At 39.3% G+C, this 20545-nt stretch overlaps 1 protein-coding gene across 4 annotated transcripts in view; it reads right to left on the bottom strand.

Moving 5' to 3' along the window:
* LIMA1 (LIM domain and actin binding 1) overlaps positions 1-20545 on the bottom strand; it is a 92114-nt gene that overhangs the window by 59216 nt on the left and 12353 nt on the right. The gene's annotated exons all lie outside the window — the stretch shown is intronic.

Here is a 20545-nt window from a genome sequence, read left to right as displayed (position 1 = left end):
AAGTCAAAAAATGCCATAAAGTCATACTCTTGACATCACCTAGACCCTATCCATTAACTGGATTATTTGGTTTTGCTCTAGTAATTATCAAAGGAGTCTCAATCTTTGTCCAAAAGAGGTGAGATTAGAAATGAGTCAATAGTTTCCTTATTTGAAGAGTGAACAATATAGATGAAAGTACTACTTGCAGCTCTCTTGGCAACTGCAGAACGTAACTGACCTGGTAGAATGTATGGTTCATCGGTTACTGCTCCCAACAGCCTTGACAACAGCAGAACACAGTGTGCATAACCAAGCAACGTGGGCTTCCATTTCACACTAAAAGTTCTGTGATGCAAAGTAAGTGAAAAGCAGCCCCAAAAGACCACACTACTTTCCCACAAGTAGTCCCTGTTCTCCCCACTAAAGCCTTGTCCAAAAACAATGCTAGTTTTGTTGTTTTTTGTTTGTTTAAATTCCCATGTTGGAGGTCAATATAGACCCCTCCTATGGTATGGAGCTCTGGTATCAGAGACACATGCATTTAAATGGGAGTGTTGGCCCCATCACTTAAAGCTGTGTGTCCTTCCCTAAAAGTTAGATTTCTTATCCATAACAATAGTACTTACTCCGTAGTACTTTTTTAGAAAAATCTTTATCTTTATTTATTTAGTTGGCTGCACCAGGTCTTAGCAGTGGCACACAGGATCTTTTAGCTGTGGCATGTAAACTCTTAGTTGCGGCACAAGGGTCTAGTTCCCTGACCAGGGATTGAACCTGGGACCCTGGCCTTGTGAGCATAGAGTCTCAGCCACTGGAACACCAGGGAAGTCTCACTTCATAGTATCTTATTTTATTTTCCCCTCATAGTATCTTCATGAGGAATAAATAAGATAAAGAAAAAAAGACCCTGACATAGAATAAGTAAACAATAAATTTAGTTTTTTTGTATTACCTCTTCTCCCTGGATAAAATAATCTTAATTCTGCACATGTTCTCTGAAATAATCCTGCATGTATAAAATAATCTTGATCATCTATCTGCTTTTCAGTTTGTAACTGACAGACCTACCAGACATTTTCAGTCCTTTCTCTACCAAGAAAAAGACACAACTGTGTATTCAGCTAAACATAATTATGTAAAACCACAATAATGACCCTTTAAAACACATCCAGGAAACACTGGCCAACACTTTAAGACATTATTTGGTATAATTATGCTTCCCCAGTGTAACTACACATATAAATGATATCAATTCTAAAGGGATCAATTCTGAATTAAAAAAATACAAAAGATTATGTTCTCATATTTGTTCATGATAAAAGGAAAAGCATTAATTATTTGAGGGACTTAGTGTGAAAAAGTAAAAGGATTTTAATTCCCAAAGCTAATTCTGTGGTTTTGATTGCTCTCAGCCAGAAAGCCGAGTCAGAACAACTGCCTTGGTATAATGCCAGGATAAGCACACTTTACACTCAAGGAATGAGGTGGCTCACACCCTGACCACATCTTCAAAGAAGCATACTATCACTTCCTAGCAACGTGATTAGCACCCTGTGAAACATATGAAGGTGACAATCAGTACATGGTTTCTGATGGACTCTGGTACCAGGTTGTGTGCATGTTAAGTCGCTTCAGTCATGTTTGACTCTCTGCAATCCCATGGACTGTAGCCCACTGGGCTCTTCTGTCCATGGGATTCTCCAGGGAGGGATACTGGAGTGGGTTGCCATGCCCTTCTCCAAGGGATCTTTCTGACCCAGGGATCAAACCCGAGTCTCTTATGTCTCCTGCATTGGCAGGCAGGTTCTTTATCACTAGTGCCACCTGGGAAAGCACTCTGGTACCAGGTTGCTGAGTACTACTTCCTACAAGGTCCTGCCCAAATAATGTACGCAATCTACCAAGCTTGCTAATGCACACAAATAATTGTAGCACAAGACAGAACGTGATTAGAGGCAATGCATGGTCTAGGAGTACAGGACTTGATTTTCTGGCATGGTGGGAGAGAAGGGAAGACATGATAGTTACAGAACTGGCAGAATTTTATCAAGTGAGACCAGGAAGACAGTGCCTTTCAGATAGGAGGGATACTGTTACACTAGGGAGCTGAAACAGCAAAAGATACTTTAATGGAGTTAGACTCTAGTTGCAAAAGAAGTTGAAGATAAAGTAGGGAAAGACAGAATGAGGACAGACTGGGAAAAGCCTTGAAAACCATGCTAATGAGAATTCCCCGATGGTCCAGTGGTTAGGACTTGATGCTTTCACTGCTGTGGGCCTGGGTTCGATCCCTGGTTGAGGAACTAAGATCCCGCAAACCAAGTAGTGAGGTCAAAACAACAACAAAAACAATAAAAAAGAAAACCATGGGGCTTCCCTGGTGGCTCAGATGGTAAAAAAGAAAACCACGCTAAGGAATTTGGGCCATAATCCTAGTGGAAAGAACTAGCCTGTGGGTGAGCAAAGGTGAGGTCTAGTTGTAATGTGTCACTCCCTAGCACATGAGTAACCTTTATGGCAAATGGAAAAAATAATTTCCCTGAGCTTCAATATCCACACTGTAAAAAAAAAAAAAGAGTTCTATAAGTGGATTACCCAGTCTCAATGGTTGGATACTAGGAGTGTCTGAAAAAGCAAGTAACATAATAAGAGCCATGTTTTAAAAGCTGATTCTGCAGCAGTGTGTAACTTAGTAAGAGAGGAAAAGACTGGAATCTTAATTACTGGTCAAGAAGATCCTAAAAAAAAGTGAAAGATAATCAAGGTTTAAATTAGCATAGATGGGAATGGAAAAGTGGGAAGAAAGAACTGAGAGTTCTTAGAATAAAATGGAATTAGGGTGAAAAGGAATCAAAGGTAGCATCATCAAACTTGAACAATTAAAAGAATGCTGATTCCATTAACATAGAGTAAACAGAGGAAGAAGGGGAGTAAGGAGTTTGGCTTTACACATGTTGAGATCTACACATCAGCAAGAAAAGTCCTAGTGATACACAAGAGGAAGCTAAAAGGTTAAAAATCAGTCTTTTAGGAAGGAAATGAACATTTTAGTTTTTTCTTTTCTTTTTTCTTTGGCCACGCCAGGTAGCATGCAGGTTCTTAGTTGCCTGACTGGGGGCTGAACCCTGGCTCCTAAAGTGGAAGCAGAGAGTCTTAACCACTGGACCACCAAGGAAGTCCCAAAATAAGCATTTTAAAACATCTATTTATGCACAGCACACATCTCAACCCTCACAACCAATTTAAAAGATTGGTTTTATTATCTTACATTTATGATGAAGAAACTGAAGTTCGGAGGTATAAAATAACTTTACAATGATCACTTAGCTATAAAGTAGCAGAGCTGGGATTCAAATTCATGTTCTATTTGATTCCAAAGTTAATTTTCTTTCCACTATATGTACTAGTAATGATTAAGACCATCACTTTTAGCCAAAGTCAAAAATGGGCAACAAAATCTCAGAACCCACCTTGCTGAAAATCCGCTCAAATTATCTTTCACTAAGAGTGTGGTGGCAAATATCTTGCCAAAATAGTCAGCATCAGACATGAGAATCATTCTTCCAGAGAAACTTAAAGTTACCTTGGGTCTGCCTGAAATATTCTCCCATTGTGAATATCTCGGCTTTCTGGACTTGCATTAAATTTGTGATACCTCCCCCAACTCACTCCGTCTCAGATGAGAGTCCCATTCTTGAACTTTAAGACAATTGTCCTTAATCCTAAAAATTCTGTTAAGGGTGAAAAGGGCATGTACAACACCTAAAACAAAACAACCCCATGGACCCATTGAATTCTCTAGGCCAGAATACTGGAGTGGGTAGCCTTTCCCTTCTCCACGGGATCTTCCCAGCCCAGGGATCAAACCCAGGTCTCCCATTTTGCAGGCAGATTCTTTACCAGCTGAGCCACAAGGGAAGCACAAACAAAACAAAAACCCTTTTCCAAACGGACAGGGCATTCATTTGGGGCTACAATATTGTTGAATATTTTTTCCAGTGGCCCAGTGGTCTTTAAAATCCAATCCATTGCATTGTCATATACAAATAATAACAGCAGCTATACTTATCCAGCACTTACTAACTCTAATTCTTACAACTCTGGATACAGACTATTTCCATTAAACAAACAAAACAAAACAAAACCCAACTGTGGTTTATTAAAGTTGGCGAAATTGCCTAAGGTCAGACATCTAACACAGGGCCCAGGAAGAATTCAGCATTCAGACTCCAAAACCGAAGTTTCACCTGTAAAGGAAAAACTGCTGGACTGGTGGAAATTTGGGCAGGAATTAAAGGAAACAGATATAACAAAAATAACTCTTAAGATTTCTAGCCTGAGACTGGGGCAGTGGCACAGTGAAAAATAATGGGATACATAGAAAGGGGAACTATTTGCTAAGAGGAAGATGCCTCCAGTTTCAGATACATATGGCAGATTTTTATATCAAGAGAGAAGCTCAGAAATCAAGTAATCAAATCCCCCTTTTTACAGTAAGGGAATTAAGCCAAATAGACACCCAGTAACTTCCCTGAACTCACCATCTAGTCAATATGAGAGCCACAGCTATTCTCAGTTCAAAGTTCTTTTATCACACCTGGTAAGCTTGAAATGGAACAGCTAAACCCCTATAGGTGAGCTGTAGCCTGGATATAAAGATCTCTGAACAAAGGTCCTTGAAAATCAAGGGTTGGGTAATGACTCACAGGGAAATTTGGCCCCAGGTATCTGCTTCCTCAAGAGATTGCTTAGGGTGAGGTCTATAGCTGCTTGGGAAACCAACTCTTTTAAATTCACTTTCCCTAACCAAGCGAATCGTTTCCCAGAAACAAAACTGACAAAAGCAAAAGAGCTGCCCGTAATAAAATCCTGTTCTTAAATCCAATCTTGGGACTTCCCTGGTGGTCCAGTGGTTAAGATGCCACCTTCCACTGAAGGGGGTGCGGGTTCCATCCAGGTTGGGAAACTAAGATCCCGCATGCTACACAGCACAGCCAAAAAAAAAGTAAATAAATAAATCACTTCATAAAACAACAACAACAACAAAAAAAACCAGGACAGTTCAAAAAAAAAAAATCCATTTCTTGCTATTTTTTCTTGCTCCTGAGATGGCTGCTTGTGCAAGAGGCATAGTTGGTTGAACAGAAAATAGAGAACAAAGTACAAGCTCAATTGTTTTAAGAAAAATGTTCTTTCAGAAATAGATTGTAGACTTAAAAAAAAATTTAAAAAATTTCAACGTGCACATATAGCTGATTTACTTCGATATACAGCAGAAATGAATACAACTTTGGAAAGCAATTACTCGCCAATAAAAAAAGTGAAAATTTAAAAAAATAAAAAATTTCAAGGTGCAAAGGGAAATTTTTAACAAAAGCAACATGAAATGTGTTTCCACACCACATTTCTTTAGAATATAAACTGCATTTGTTTCTAAGGGTGTATTTTTATACAAAAATTAATGACTAAATTCACACCCCTGAAAAAAAAATTGGAAGTTAATAGCTATTTTAACCTTTTATTTTGAAATAATTTTAGATTTACAGAATTGCCAAAATAGGACAAAAGTTTCGGTACACTTTTCACCTAGCCTTATCTTACATTATAACAGTACAATTATCAAAGTTAAGAAATTAACATTGGTAGAATACCACCAAATTAACTATAAACTTTATTCAAATTTTACCAGTTTTTCATTAATGTATTTTTTCTATTCTAGAGCCCGACACTGCACTTAACTGCCATGCCTCTTTAAGTCACCTTAAATCTCTGATAGTTCCTCTGTTTTTCCTTGCCTTTCATGGCCTTAACACTTTGAAGAATACTGGCAAATATTATGCAGACTGTCCCTAATTTGAGCTTCCTGGTTTCTCCAATACAAAGAACCAGGGTTCTCTGGGGAAGTGGCTGATTCCAGAGCTGCAGCAGGACAAATCCAAGACAAACCTAGACAGGGAACTATACTCAATATCTAATAATAATCCCTAAGGGAAAAGAACTGAATCACTTTGCTGTACACCTGAAACATGACATTGTAAAGCAACTATACTTCTATTTAAAGAGAGACAGACAGACAGAGACAGAGGGAGAGATAAGACAAGATAAGCCTGGAACATCTCTCAATGTTCAAAAAAAGTTTGCTTTAAAAAAAATGTTTTCTTGGATTAGATTGAGGTTACCGAATCTGGGGAAGAATACTACAAAGCTGATAAGGCTCCTCAGTGCATGGTGTTAGAGGCTACACTATGTTGATGTCTGTCTTATTACTGAGAATGTTTACCTTGATCACCTGATTAAGGTGGTATCTGCTAGGTTTCTCCATGTAAAGTGGCTACTTTCTTCTGTTTATAATTCATAAATATTTGGGGAGACATACCTCAATCCTGTTTTTCTTTAAACTTTTACTCACTAATTTTAGCATTTACAGGGGGATCTTGGCTCCAGGAATCATTATTGTGGTGTTCTAATGGTGATTTTTTTGTTGCCCTCATTCCTTCTATATTTATTAATTGGAGGAATTATTTTATAAGGAAGAATTGTCCTTTCTCCCACATTTATTTAGTCAATCATTTATGTATACCAGTATTAGACTCATGGATATTTATTTAATTCTCTGGGTTATGACATTCCTGGATTATTTTATTTTGTTGCATAGATCATTCTACTTGAGCCATTTGGAGCTCTTTCACCTTGGCTCTGGTGTCCTTTCAAGATGCCACCAATTTTTTTTTAAGCACTCTGAAGCTCTATAAGATGTTCCAGGTTCATCGAGTGTTTGCCCTGCCCCAGCTCTGGAATCAGCCACTTCTCCAAGGAGCCCTGTTCTGTTCTGTTCAGTCACTCAGTCGTGTCCGACTCTTTGCGACCCCGGGGACTGTAGCCTACCAGGCTTCTCCATCCATGGGATTCTCCAGGCAAGAATACTGGAGTGGGTTACCATTTCCTTCTCCAGGGGATCTTCCCGACCCAGGGATCGAACCCGGGTCTCCCGCATCGGAGGCAGACGCGTTAACCTCTGAGCCACCAGGGAAGCCAAGGAGCCCTGGTTCCTTTTATTGGAGAAACCAAGATCTGGGCAGTAGATGTACTCAGTGCTACTCACACGTCACTGCTTCTGGGATCTCGGGGGACAGAACCAGGAAATCTATGTGTGAATATTAACTCATGTATATACACACACATCTATATTTCTATATTTATTTCTTTATATGCCTATGTATATCTGTGTATATATATATTAGTCAGTTAAGTCGCACAGTTGTGTCCAAGTCTTTGCGATCCCATGGACTGCAGCATACCAGGCTTCCCTGTCCATCACCAACTCCTGGAGCTTGCTCAAACTCATGTCCTTTAATTTGGTGATGCTATCCAACCATCTCATCCTCTGTTGTCCCCTTCTCCTCCTGCCTTCAATCTTTCCCAGCATCAGGGTCTTTTGCAATGAGTGTTCTTCGCATCAGGTGGCCAAAGTATTGGAATTTCAGCATCAGTCTTTCCAATGAATATTCAGGACTGAGTTCCTTTAGGATTGACTGGTTTGATCTCCTTGAAGTCCAAGGGACTCTCAAGAGTCTTCTTCAACACCACAGTTCAAAAGTATCATTTCTTCAGCACTCACCTTTCTTTATGGTCCAACTCTCACATCCATACATGACTACTAGAAAAACCACAGCTTTGACTAGACAGACCTTTGTTGGCAGAGTAATGTCTCTGCTTTTTAATATACTACTTAGGTTTGTCATAGCTTTCTTTCCAAGGAGCAAGCGTCTTTTAATTTCACAGCTGCAGTCACCATCTGCAATGGTTTTGGAGCCCAAAAGAATAAAGTCTCTATTTCCATTGTTTTCCCATCTATTTGCCATGAAGTGATGGAACCAGATGCCATGATCTTAGTTTTCTGAATGTTGAGTTTTAAAGCAGCTTTTTCACTCTCCTCTTTCAATTTCATCAAGAGGTTCTTTAGTTCCTCTTCGCTTTCTGCCATAATGGTGGTGTCATCTGCGTATTTGAGGTTATTGATATTTCTCCCGGCAGTCTTGATTCCAACTTGTGCTTCATCCAGCCTTGCATTTGGCGTGATGTACTCTGCATAGAAGTTAAATAAGCAGAGTGACAATATACAGCCTGGACATACTCCTTTCCCAATTTGGAACCAGTCTGTTGTTCCATGTCTGGTCATAACTGTTGCTTCTTGACCTGCATACTTGCATACCTTGATCTGCTTCTTGACCTTGATTTCCCAGGAGGCAGGTAAGATGGTCTGGTATTCCCATCTCTTAAAGAATTTTCCACAGTTTGGTGTGATCCACATAGTCAAAAGCTTTGGCATAGTCAATAAAGCAGAAGTAGATGTTTCTCTAGAATTCTCTTGCTTTTTCTATGATCCAATAGATGTTGGCAATTTGATCTCTAGTTCTTCTGCCTTTCTAAATCCACCTTGAACATCTGGAAGTTCTCGGTTCACATACTGTTGAAGCCTAGCTTGGAGAATTTTGAGCATCACTTTGGTAGTGTCTGAGATGAGTGCAATTGTGTGGTAGTCCAAACATTCCTTAGCATATATACTTATATATATTTATAAATATATACACATATATTTAAACTACAAATTCACAGTGGTACTTCTCAATACAATCTAGCATCACAAAATTTATTCTAGTATTCCCTTTTATTTACTTGTACCTTCTTCCTCTGATGATGAGAAGCCTAGTTTCATAGAATTTGGAAAAAGATATCGAAACTTCAAAATGATGACATTGCCAGTTTCTACTCCCTGATAAACCATATTTTCTAAAATATTTATCAGTGCTCAGAGTGAATGATTTATTGGCTTTAATTATAAAATTCTTTAAGGTTCATATAAATAAAATTAACTGATTAAAATAATACAATTTCAGAACTAGTTGGGGTCTTTTTTTTTTAATTGGAGGCTAATTACTTTACAATATTGTATTGGTTTTGCCATACATTGACATGAATCCGCTCCGGGTGTACATGTGTTCCCGATCCTGAACCCCCCTCCCCCCTCCCACCCCATATCCTCCCTCTGGGTCATCCCAGTGCAACAGCCCCGAGCATCCTATCTCTCATCAAACCTGGACTGGCGATTCGTTTCTTTTTTCTTGACATGTTATCCCTTCTTTCCTCCCTCAATCCTATTCATCTTTCAAGACTCAAGTGAATAGTCTGCCTCCTCAGAAAAGCCTTTCCTGAACTGCCCTAGCCTTATTCCTAATCAGTATAGGCCACTTCCTCTGCCTTTTAATAATTTTATAAATTATACTCGGTAGAAAGATTGATTGTTGAGGTGAGAGGACAGATTTTACTTTGCCTCTTGCCCTCCTAGTATCTTGTATTGCTTTTTAAATAGAAGGAACTCTATAAATATATCTTGAATTACACAAAGGCTTAAATTTTATCCCAAACACTATCTGTACAAAAAAAAAAGAGTCTATTATATAGGCCAGGCTTCCCAGATGGCTCAGTGTTAAAGAATCTGAGATGCTTTAACAGGAGATGCAGGTTTGATCCCTGGGTTGGGAAGATCCCCTGGAGAAGGAAATGGCCACCCACTCCAGTATTCTTGCCTGGAAAATCCCACGGACAGAGGAGCCTAGTGGGCTACAGTCCATAGGGTCACAGAGTCGGGCATGACTTAGTGACTAAACAACATTATATAGCCCTAAGGCTAGTTGTTGAGAAGGTAAATACTATTTTTCAGTAATTTTAGCTTATTCAAACTCTGATAAAAACTCAAATGATAGGAAAAAATAGAACTACTAAATAATTTCAAATACTACACATAAAAGTTTCACTATTCTATTATTCAGCAACATGGTGACTGACAAGTCTGTAGCACATTAGAATAATCATTGTTACTGTTCTTGGAAGAGCTTCAGCCAGGTCTCTGTAGAAACATGTATCCTAGACAATAGGGAAATTGTAAGCAAGCAGGTTTTAGAAAAGGCAGAGGAACCAGAGATCAAATAGTCAATATCCGCTGGATCATGGAGAAAGCAAGAGAGTTCCAGAAAACCATCTATTTCTGCTTCATTGACTATGCCAAAGCCTTTAACTGTGTGGATCACAATAAACTGTGGAACATTCTGAAAGAGATGGGAATACCAGACCACCTGACCTGCCTCTTGAGAAACCTGTATGCAGGTCAGGAAGCAACAGTTATAACTGGACATGGAACAACAAACTGGTTCCAAATCAGGAAGGGAGTATGTCAAGGCTGTATATTGTCACCCTGCTTATTTAACTTATATGCAGAGTACATCATGAGGAACGCTGGCCTGGAAGAAGCACAAGCTGGAATCAAGATTGCCGGGAGGAATAACAATAACCTCAGATATGCAGATGACACCACCCTTATGGCAGAAAGTGAAGAGGAACTAAAAAGCCTCTTAATGAAAGCGAAAGAGGAGAGTGAAAAGGTTGGCTTGAAGCTCAACATTCAGAAAACGAAGATCATGGCATCTGGTCCCATCACTTCATGGGAAATAGATGGGGAAACAGTGGAAACAGTGTCAGACTTTATTTTTTGGGCTCCAAAATCACTGCGGATGCTGATTGCAACCAGGAAATTAAAAGACGCTTACTCCTCGGAAGGAAAGTTATGACCAACCTAGATAGCATATTAAAAAGCAGAGACATTACTTTGCCAACCAAGGTCCGTCTAGTCAGGGCTATGGTTTTTCCTGTGGTCATGTATGGATGTGAGAGTTGGACTGTGAAGAAAGCTGATCGCTGAAGAATGGATGCTTTTGAACTGTGGTGCTGGAGAAAACTCTTGAGAGTCCCTTGTATTGCAAGGAGATCCAACCAGTCCATTCTAAAGGAGATCAATCCTGGGTGTTCATTGGAAGGACTAATGCTAAAGCTGAAAGTACAATACTTTGGCCACCTCATGCGAAGAGTTGACTCACTGGAAAAGACTCTGATGCTGGGAAGGACTGGGGGCGGGAGGAGATGGGGACGACAGAGAATGAGATGGCTGGATGGCATCACTGACTCGATGGACATGAGTTTGAGTGAACTCCAGGAGTTGGTGATGGACAGGGAGGCCTGGTGTGCTGTGATTCATGGGGTCGCAAAGAGTCGGACACGACTGAGCGACTGAACTGAACTGAACTGAACTGAAGAATGACCAAATTCCCAGAGATCAGCAAGACTGTAGATATTTGCAACAGGACAGAGTCACTTCAGTAACATTTGACTCTTTCATATCCTTTTAAGAATACTTTGTTCTTAAAAACACTACAATCCAGGGCAAGAGTAACGAAAAAAGATAACTTAGAAGCAACTTTACTGCTAGAAACTGCTCACCAAAGAATCAGAGCAACCTTCACTAGGCACTTACAAATATTCACCCTAAGCAATTCACATGTTACCATTCCAGAGATAAAAGAAGAAGAAAGCACCCTCAGATGTAATCTCTTCCCCAACCTGGGCTTCCTCAGGAGAAAAACAAGTGTCACAACACTGACTCTTCTATCTTCCCCAGAGTCTAACTTTACCTCCACCTCTGACTCTGCCCTAAAATATGCTCATATTTTTTGGGGGGTGTGTGTGTTTGTATGCTCACGTGTGCCTGTATGCTTATGTATACATGTCTGAAACCTGCATATATGGATGGGGCTTCCCAGGTGGGGCTAGTGGTAAAGAATCTGCCTGCCAATGCAGGAGATATGGGTTCAATCCCTGGGTCGGGAAGATCCCCTGGAGAAGGAAATGGCAATCCACTCCAGTATTCTTGCTTGGAAAATTCCATGGACAGAAGAACCTGGTGGGCTACAGTCCATGGGGTCACAAAGAGTCAGACATGACAAAGCACGTACACACACACACATATGGATTAAAGAAATAATCCTTTTTTCCCTTAAGCCCTTTCCCCCTCAAACAACCACCACACCTTGCTCCCACCTTAAAAGCCAAACCTTAGTCTCTGCTTCTTCATCTTCCATTTATCCCTCTGACTGCTTGGGTATGACTTATACTCCCAACATCCTGCTGAAATTATTCTCCTGAAGATCTTTTACTATCAGATCCAAGGACCATGTCTCAGTTTTCATCCTTCTCTATTGTCATTTGAGTTGCTGATTAGTCCCTCATTTTTGAAATTGTATTTCCCATTTTCTCCTAAATGGAACTCTTCTGCTTCCTCTCCTATCTTTTTAACTATCACAATTTTCTCATAGAATCATCTTTCTCTCTCCACTTATCCTTGCTCCGAGGCATTACTTGACGGTCAGTATCTCTCTTTCCTCTGAGTAAGCTCACCTATGCTCAAGTCATCAAAGGTCACTTACACCAAATGATTCCCAAAGCTGTATCATAAGCCCTAACCTTCCTGACTTATGGTCCTAGAATTTCCATTGCATGATGGATAGCTTCATGTGTCACATAAGTACACAACACAATTCAGCCCAAATCATATGTATCATCTTTTGCCTTTATCCTCAAAATAAGTTTGCTTAACCACAGACAATTTTTTCCAAAGATGAGCTGGCATATGAAATTTTGCTTCTATAAAATAAAATAACATAGTATGAAAGATGGCATGATGGGAACAAAACATGTATAAGGTCTGAAGTCAAAAAGAGGACTTTCAAGAACTCACTCTGCCTCTTTCTAATTATGTTGACTGCAGGCCATCAAGTCTACATCACTTACCTTTGCTCATCAAAAGTTCTATGTAAATGTGACACATATGAAGAGAGAATGTTATAGAGGCTAAGAGCACAGAGTTTGAATATAGCGGTTCAAGTCTCACAATATTCATGAGCTGTGTGATCTCAGGCAAGTTATCTTACTCTATCTCAGTTTTCACATATGTAAATTGAGCAGAAAGAACCTACCTCATAACATTGTTTTGAGAATGGAAACAAATTCCTAAACATTAAGTATGTACAAACTACCTAACACCTCCTAAATGCTCAATAAATGTTTACTATTATTATTATTAATCAATAAATATTATTTCCACACACTCTCTTTACCTTCTCTTACATGTGGACTTGGTACAAACTTTTTCTCACGCATTTAGGCTGGCCCAGCTTTTCTCTCCTAATTCTGGGCCTGTCTCTGTGCATGCTGCCCCCTCTGCCTAAAAGGACCTCCCTTTGGACCCTCCCTGGCCTTATGCTATAGGTCCCAGCTTGGATGACACTTTCCTCCAAATGCTTTCCCTAACCCCTAAGCCTGCACTAAGAGGCGCTCTTAAACTTCCAAATGACTAGACATATCCCAATACTAATCACGTTGCTTTTTTTTTATTATTGTATTGCTTTTTAACTCTCAGGACTGTGCCTGGCACATGGGAGGTTCGCAAGTATTTGTTAAATGGAGGGAGGTTTACCAGATATCCAAAATCATTTGCTGGATTCACCTATTTTTATAAACTAGTACTTTAGGGGAATATAAAATGAAACAGAACAGTGGGTTAGGTTTATTCTGAGATAAGTCAAATTATGGGAAACCAGTGGACATAGCCACCAAAAAAAAAAAAAAAAAAAGGTCTCTAGCCCTAAACTCAGGTAGAATAAAACTGAACCTTATCAATATAGATTGTCTTAGTTAACTTGCTCTCTTGGCATAAGTCAGGTATTTTCTTACAAATAACTATTTGGCTCTTTAGGTAAAAAAAGTCTCTACCTGCTCTTATCCATCCCTTATCCCAAGCCAATTCTAATCCCCAAAGGCAATCTTTTTCACAGTTTGGAGTAATAGGCTTTCTGATATTGCCTATTCATGATATTAAAGTGCTCAAATTTCTTCTTAAATGTTTGTTTTGGGTACTTTGATGTTCCCTAAGTTTAAAATACATACCAGATTTTAGAAACCAAAAGAGAGCTAAGATGAGAAATAAAAAGGAGGGGAAGATTCAATTCAGTAGGTCACACACTTGTGTGTTCTTAAGAAGCACCCTGGAAGAGTGTTTAAAAATACAGATTTCCGACCCAGAGGGAGGATAAAGGGAGGAGGGAGGTGGGAGGGGGGTTCAGGAAGGGGAACTCATGTACACCCGGGGCAGATTCATGTCACTGTATGGCAAAACCAACCAATATAATATTGTAAAATAATTAGCCTCCAATAAAAAAAAAAAAGAGAGAGAAAAAATATAAAATAAAATACAGATTTCCAGGTCCCATGCCACAATTCTGATTCATTAGGTTTGGAGTAGGGGCCAGGATGGAGAAGGCAATGGCAAGCCACTCCAGTACTCATGCCTGGAAAATCCCATGGACGGAGGAGCCTGGTAGGCTGTAGTCCATGGAGTTACTATGAGTCAGACATGACTGAGCGACTTCACTTTCACTTTTCACTTTCACACATTGGAGAAGGAAATGGCAACCCACTCCAGTGTTCTTGCCTGGAGAATCCCAGGGACGGGGAAGCCTGGTGGGCTTCCGTCTATGGGGTCGCACAGAGTCGGACATGACTGAAGTGACTTAGCAGCAGCAGCAGCAGGGGCCAGGAAGATGACCTCATTTTAACAAGACTTTGAAGTGATTCTACTAGACATTTCTCCCCATAATATGTTGGAAAACACTGAAATAAAATGGTCTAAGACCTGTAGGCATTCCAAGAAAAATGGAAAAACAGCAGCATAAATGTTTTTATATTGTTTATTTCAAATTTTACATGGTCATTCAAATTTGGCAGTGTAAGAAAAATGGCTGCCCTTCAAAGGTAGACTGAGGTTTGAACAAAAATGAACCTGGGCCACTGAAATGATCAATTTTTTGGCCATTATGTAGGTTCATGTAGAAATTCCCTGCCCAGATGGCACAAAATTATTGAGCACACCAATGACTCATGATAATAAGTCATGAGCTCTTCATACTTTTTTTTTCTTTGGATTGGTTTGCTGCTGAATTTAAGATGTTACTTGAGAAAAATATACATGGTTAAAAAAATGGTATCTGAATAGAAATTGCAATTTATTTTTACATTCTGAATATGATGGTAACTAAAACTTATTAAGATGTTAAAGCAGGAAGCCAGCAGGCTTGGGCTCTAATCTCTATTTAATTTGCCACTAATTAGCACTATCATCGTTTAACAAGTCATCTCCTCAGGGCTTCAACTTCCTCTTGTGTAAAAGGAAGGGTTAAAATAGCCTAGTGTTTTTCTAACATAGGTCACAATTAATAAGTTGTGAAATCAGGTTTAGTGGGTCAGCATGTTTGTTTATGTTAATTAAAAATGGAATGAAACAGAAAATAGAGTTTATCACACACATTAGAGGTAAATGTTCTTTTATAAAGCTTGCTTTTGTTTCAGTTTGCGTGTGTATAAACTGGGTGAGAATGTAAAATAGTTCTTACTGAGGCATGTGGTTAAAAAAATGATAGTTTGACAAATGTTGGCGAGAATGTAGAGAAGCTGAAACTCTCATACATTGCTGATGGGGTAAAATGGTACAGCTGCTTTGAAGAGTTGGCAGCTCCTCAAAAGGTTAAATACATAATTATTATATGACTTAGCAATTTCACAGTTCCACTCCTAGGTATGTAGGTGTGTTTGTGTGTGTCGAAATGAAAACACAAGTCCACACATAAATTTGTACACAAATGTTCACAATAGCATTATTCACAACAGCCCCAACATGGGAACATTCCAAATGTTCATCAACTGATGAACAGATAAACAAAATGTGGTTTACCCACAAAAAGGTGTTTTATTCAACTATGAAAAGGAAGTACTGATACATGCTACAACATAGAGGAACCTTGAAAAAATTATACCAAGTGCGAGGAACCAGTCACAATAGATTACATGTTGCATGATTCCATTTATATGAGATGTCCAGAAGAGGCAAACAGAAAGTAAATTAGTGGTGACCTAGCACCTGAGGGTAAGGGAGACATGACTGATTGCTAATAGGCATGGGTTTTTTTCCAGGAAGTGGTGAAAATGTTGTAAAATGATTGTGGTGATGGCTGCACAAATCTGTTAATTTACCACAAACCACTGAATTGCCCACTTGAAAAACAGGTAAATTGTATGGTATATGAATTACGTTTCAATAAAGCTGCTATTTTTAAAAAACACAGTTTGAAAGTCACGAGACTAGATGATAGATGATCACTGGGGCTGCTAAGAATGCTCAGTGTCCCCCTCACATAGGGTTCACTCTACACACATGCACACAATGGTTATTTGGAGGCAGGACAGTAAGTATCACGGAACAGCAGCTGACTCCAACTCTGATTCTAGTGCTAACCAGATGCATGGTGAACTCTCTGTATTACCCTTTCCTTCTGTGTAAGATGAGGATGACAACCTACCCTCCAGGGTTGTTCTACACATAAAAGGAGATAATAAATGCATACTATGCCTGGCACATTGCTTGTCAGTCTTTGTAAGCCTCTGTATTTAAGACATATTCAATAAACATTATTCCAAAGATTTTGTTAACAGGATTCATATTTGGGTTTAGCTTAGTTTACATGTCATATTTTCCTTCAGCCCTTTGACTTCTTTTAGTACAAAAATTACTCCCTTTATAATAATGTATAATGGAGGTAGGAACACTAGTTGAAAGGAAATTAGTGGTCTCTTTAAAATATTGAGATTTTAATTTCAAAGTATTAGAAAAACTATCCGTCTCTTCTTAAATGTCTGTTTTGGATACATTGAGCAATTACATTTTGTAGTGTCTATTCAGAAGTCAAACTAGGGAAAGTCTCTGATGGTCCAGTACTTAGGATTTCACACTTCCACTGCAGGGGGTATAAGTTTGATATCTGGTGAGGAAACTGAGTTCCTACAAGCTGTAGTGTGGCCAAAAAGAAAGTCTATTGAGTACTTGAAATGTGGCTAGTTTGTATGGAGATGTTCCATAAGTGTAAAATACACACCCAATTTTAACAAGCTAAACAGGAAAATAATTTGAAAAAGGACACATGTACATGTATAACTGACTCAGATTGCTGTACACCTGACACACAACATGGTTAATCAACTATACTCCAATATAAACTAAAAAGTTTTTAAAAAGCCAAATTAAACATTATTCACTTTTTAATATAAATGTAACTAAAGTCCATAAAGGGTTAAGTCCATATATAAATGCTGGAATGTGCAATCGAAAATTTTCCTTTAATTAGGTCAGCAGTTTTCAAAAATAGCTCCAGCAGCCAAGGTGCTGCTCAGACAGCACCCTTCCCAGTTTCCCACTCTGCCACCGTCTCTCACCCTCCTTCCATCTGGGGAACCTCTCCTCCACTGGCCTCAACAAACACTCAAGCTGCTGTTTTCTTCCCTGTCTAGCTTCCTAGGTTAGAGTGACTGGTCAAGGGATGAGCCTGCTCATCATAAACAATTCAGTTCAGTTCAGTTGCTCAGTCATGTCCGACTCTTTGTGACCCCATGGACTGCAGCATGCCAGGCATCCCTGTCCATTGCCAACTCCCCGAGTTTACTCAAACTCAAGTCCATAAACAATTAGGCAGACGTGAGGAGTCAGTTCATTGGAAAAGACCCTGATGCTGGGAAAGATTGAAGGCAGGAGGAGAAGGAGATGACAGAGGGTGAGATGGTTGGATGGCATCGCCAACTTGATGGACATGAGTTTGAGCAAGCTCCAAGGTGAAGGACAGGTGAAGGACTGGCATGCTGCAGTCCATAGGGTCGCAAAGAGTCAGACAAGACTGAGCGACTGGACAACAAAAATACAACATACAGGGGCTTCCCAGGTGGCACCAGTAGTAAAGAACCTCATTGCCAATGCAGGAGACACAAAAGACATGGGTTTGATCCCTGAGTCAGGAAGATCCCCTCGAGTATGAAATGGCAACTTGTTCCAGTACACTTGCCTGGAAAATTCCATGGACAGAGGAGCCTGGCAGGCTACAGTCCACGGGGCTGCAATGAGTCAGACAGGACCGAGTGACTGAGCACGCATACACACAATATACAAAACAGATGTCTCTACCTGCTCTTGTCCACCCCTTCTTCCAAGCCAATTCAAATTCCCAAAGGCAACCTCTGTCACAGTTTGGAGTAAAGACTTTCTGATATCGCCTATACAGGAGAATAACAGCAAGCACATAAATACTATGTGTTAGCCACTGTTCTAAGCATTCAATATAAATTATCTCATTTTATTTCACAACAGCTCATGAGGAAGCTATTATCATGATGCTTATTTGACAAATGAGAAAACTGAGGCACAAAGTTAACACGTATCACACGTGAATGCTCATTTAAAAAAATTAAACTGGTCTTATGTTAATATGCTTCTCAGTAATTATTTCCTCTTGGACATCTTCCCATATTAGGACATACAGATCTACCTCAACCTTTGAGTACCACATTTCACTCTGCAGTAGTTTATGACTTGTTTAAAGAGGCCTCTGTCAATGAACATTTACACCATTCTCATTATTAAGAACAAGACTGCAATGAACATGTTTCTACTATTGCCTACTTGGCAGTGTGCATCTATGGCATATATTCCTAAAGGCAGCATTTCTAGTTCAAAAAACCTATGTATTAAAAATTTTCATAGATATTTCTAAATGTTCCTCAAAAATATTGCATCAATTTATATTTCAGCCATTAGCTATATAAGAATAAGCCTATTCTCTACATTCTTATCAATGTTGAAGATTATTAATCACTTTTTATTTTTCTAACCTGCTAGATATGTGGAAAATGGCATATTATTGCTTTAGTTTTTATTCTTTTAATCACTGGAAGGTTGAGTATGTTATTAAATGTATATTGGCCACTTAATACACTTACTTTTTGAAACTACAGTTATTTTTCAAAGGTCATTTATAAATTGTTTATCTCCACAACTTAATTACTTCTAAATTTGCACAAGGACCTTCTGAATATCGTGTGTAACTCCTTATACAATTAAAATTGCCTCTCAGAGCAACTGTCTTTCTTGGTGTCTGATTCCTATTCAGATTTCATTAACATTCTTTGCAAACAGAAATGTTGCTTCACTGTGCAGATGAAGAATTTCTGGAGTTCTCTTCTGTAGGGCACCCATCCCTTGACTGCTCATCAATGTTCCCACCAGAGCACAACCCTGTGAGAAGCCTAACACTATGTGACAATCTAGGCATTAAGATCATTCTCTGTGGTTGGGCTTCAGCTGTGACCCCCAACCAGCCCGTCTAAGGTATCTTAGTTGTGTGGGGAAGAGGGATGCTCTGGATCATCATCTTTGGAATCTGAATCTCTCACGTGGAGTCCAAACACATCTAATTTTTCTGAGAAAGTCCTCTATATACCCAATGTAAAGACAGCTTTGGAAGCATAGTTTTGTCTTGATCCCAGGGTCATTAGGCCAAAGCAGGAAAGCAGACAAAGACCCTAATCACCCACCATCTAGACAGACTGTGTCAGAATCAGGTAAAAGACTGAGCCACCTTAGCATAAACCTAGGGATCAGTTATGTGCAAAGTGATTCACTCATTTGATTTTGTTCCATTAATCCTTATGACACCATGAAGTAAATACTATTCTTGTCTTTCAGAGGAAAAAAGAGGCTCAGAAAGGTTAAATAACTCGCTCAAGATAATACACCTAGTGAGTGGCATACCCAGGACTGGAAATAGTCTGAAAGACCATAGTGTCCATGTTCTAATGTTTTACTGCACACCACACCCTCCCTGTATCTGGGGGTGCTCTGAGCCAGTCTCAAAGTGCCTCAAAATTACAAATGGAAAGGGCTGGGCCACATACCCAACCTGTTCCATCTCTAAGTCCACTCTGCCCCAATTCCTTTCAGCTCAGGTCCACATCTTGATTCTACCACTTATCTATTTCTTTATTTGGGTGGAGGGGCATGCCATGCAGTTTGTGGGATCTTATTAGGTTGGTGCAAAAGTAACTATGGTTTTTCATCATTGAACTTTGCCATTTGATACTGGAATACATTCTTAAATAAATATGGTTATGCTATACATCACTTTAATGCACATTTTTCTCTTTGTGTTTTTTTGTTAATAACATTACTTGCTGTTTATTTGATATTTATTTTAGACTATAGAAATCATTTTAGACAAAAAGCATTTTCGAGCAATTATTTTTTTCCAAGTTCAAAATGGGTTGTAAAGCAACAGAGACAACTCACAACATCATCAACACATTGGCTCAGGAACTGCTAACGAACGTACAGTACAGTGATGGTTTAAGAAGTTTTGCAAAGGAGGCAAGAGACTTGAAGATGAGGAGCAGAGTGGCCAGCCATTGGAAGTTGACAATGACCAATTGAGAGTAATCATCAAAGTTGATCCTCTTACAGCTATGTGAGAAGTTGCAGAAGAATTCAGCGTCAACCATTCTATGGTCATTCAGCATTTGAAGTAAATTAGAAAGATGAAAAAGCTCAATAAGTGAGTGCCTCAAGAACTGGCCAAAAATCAAAATAATCATTGTTCTGAAGTGTCATCTTCTCTTACTGTATGCAACAATGAACCATTTCTCGATCAAGATTGTGATGTATGACAAAAAGTGGCTTTTATATGACAACTGGTGACAACCAGCTCAGTGACTGGGCCAATAAAAAGCTCCAAAGCCATTCCCAAAGCTA

This window comes from Moschus berezovskii, chromosome 6, assembly GCF_049115385.1.
Source record: "Moschus berezovskii isolate FMDL1 chromosome 6, NW_MosBer_1.0, whole genome shotgun sequence".
Lineage (NCBI taxonomy): Eukaryota > Metazoa > Chordata > Mammalia > Artiodactyla > Moschidae > Moschus > Moschus berezovskii.
The sequence above is the reverse complement of the archived record's forward strand: the minus strand, read 5'-3'. Positions and strand labels throughout refer to the sequence as shown.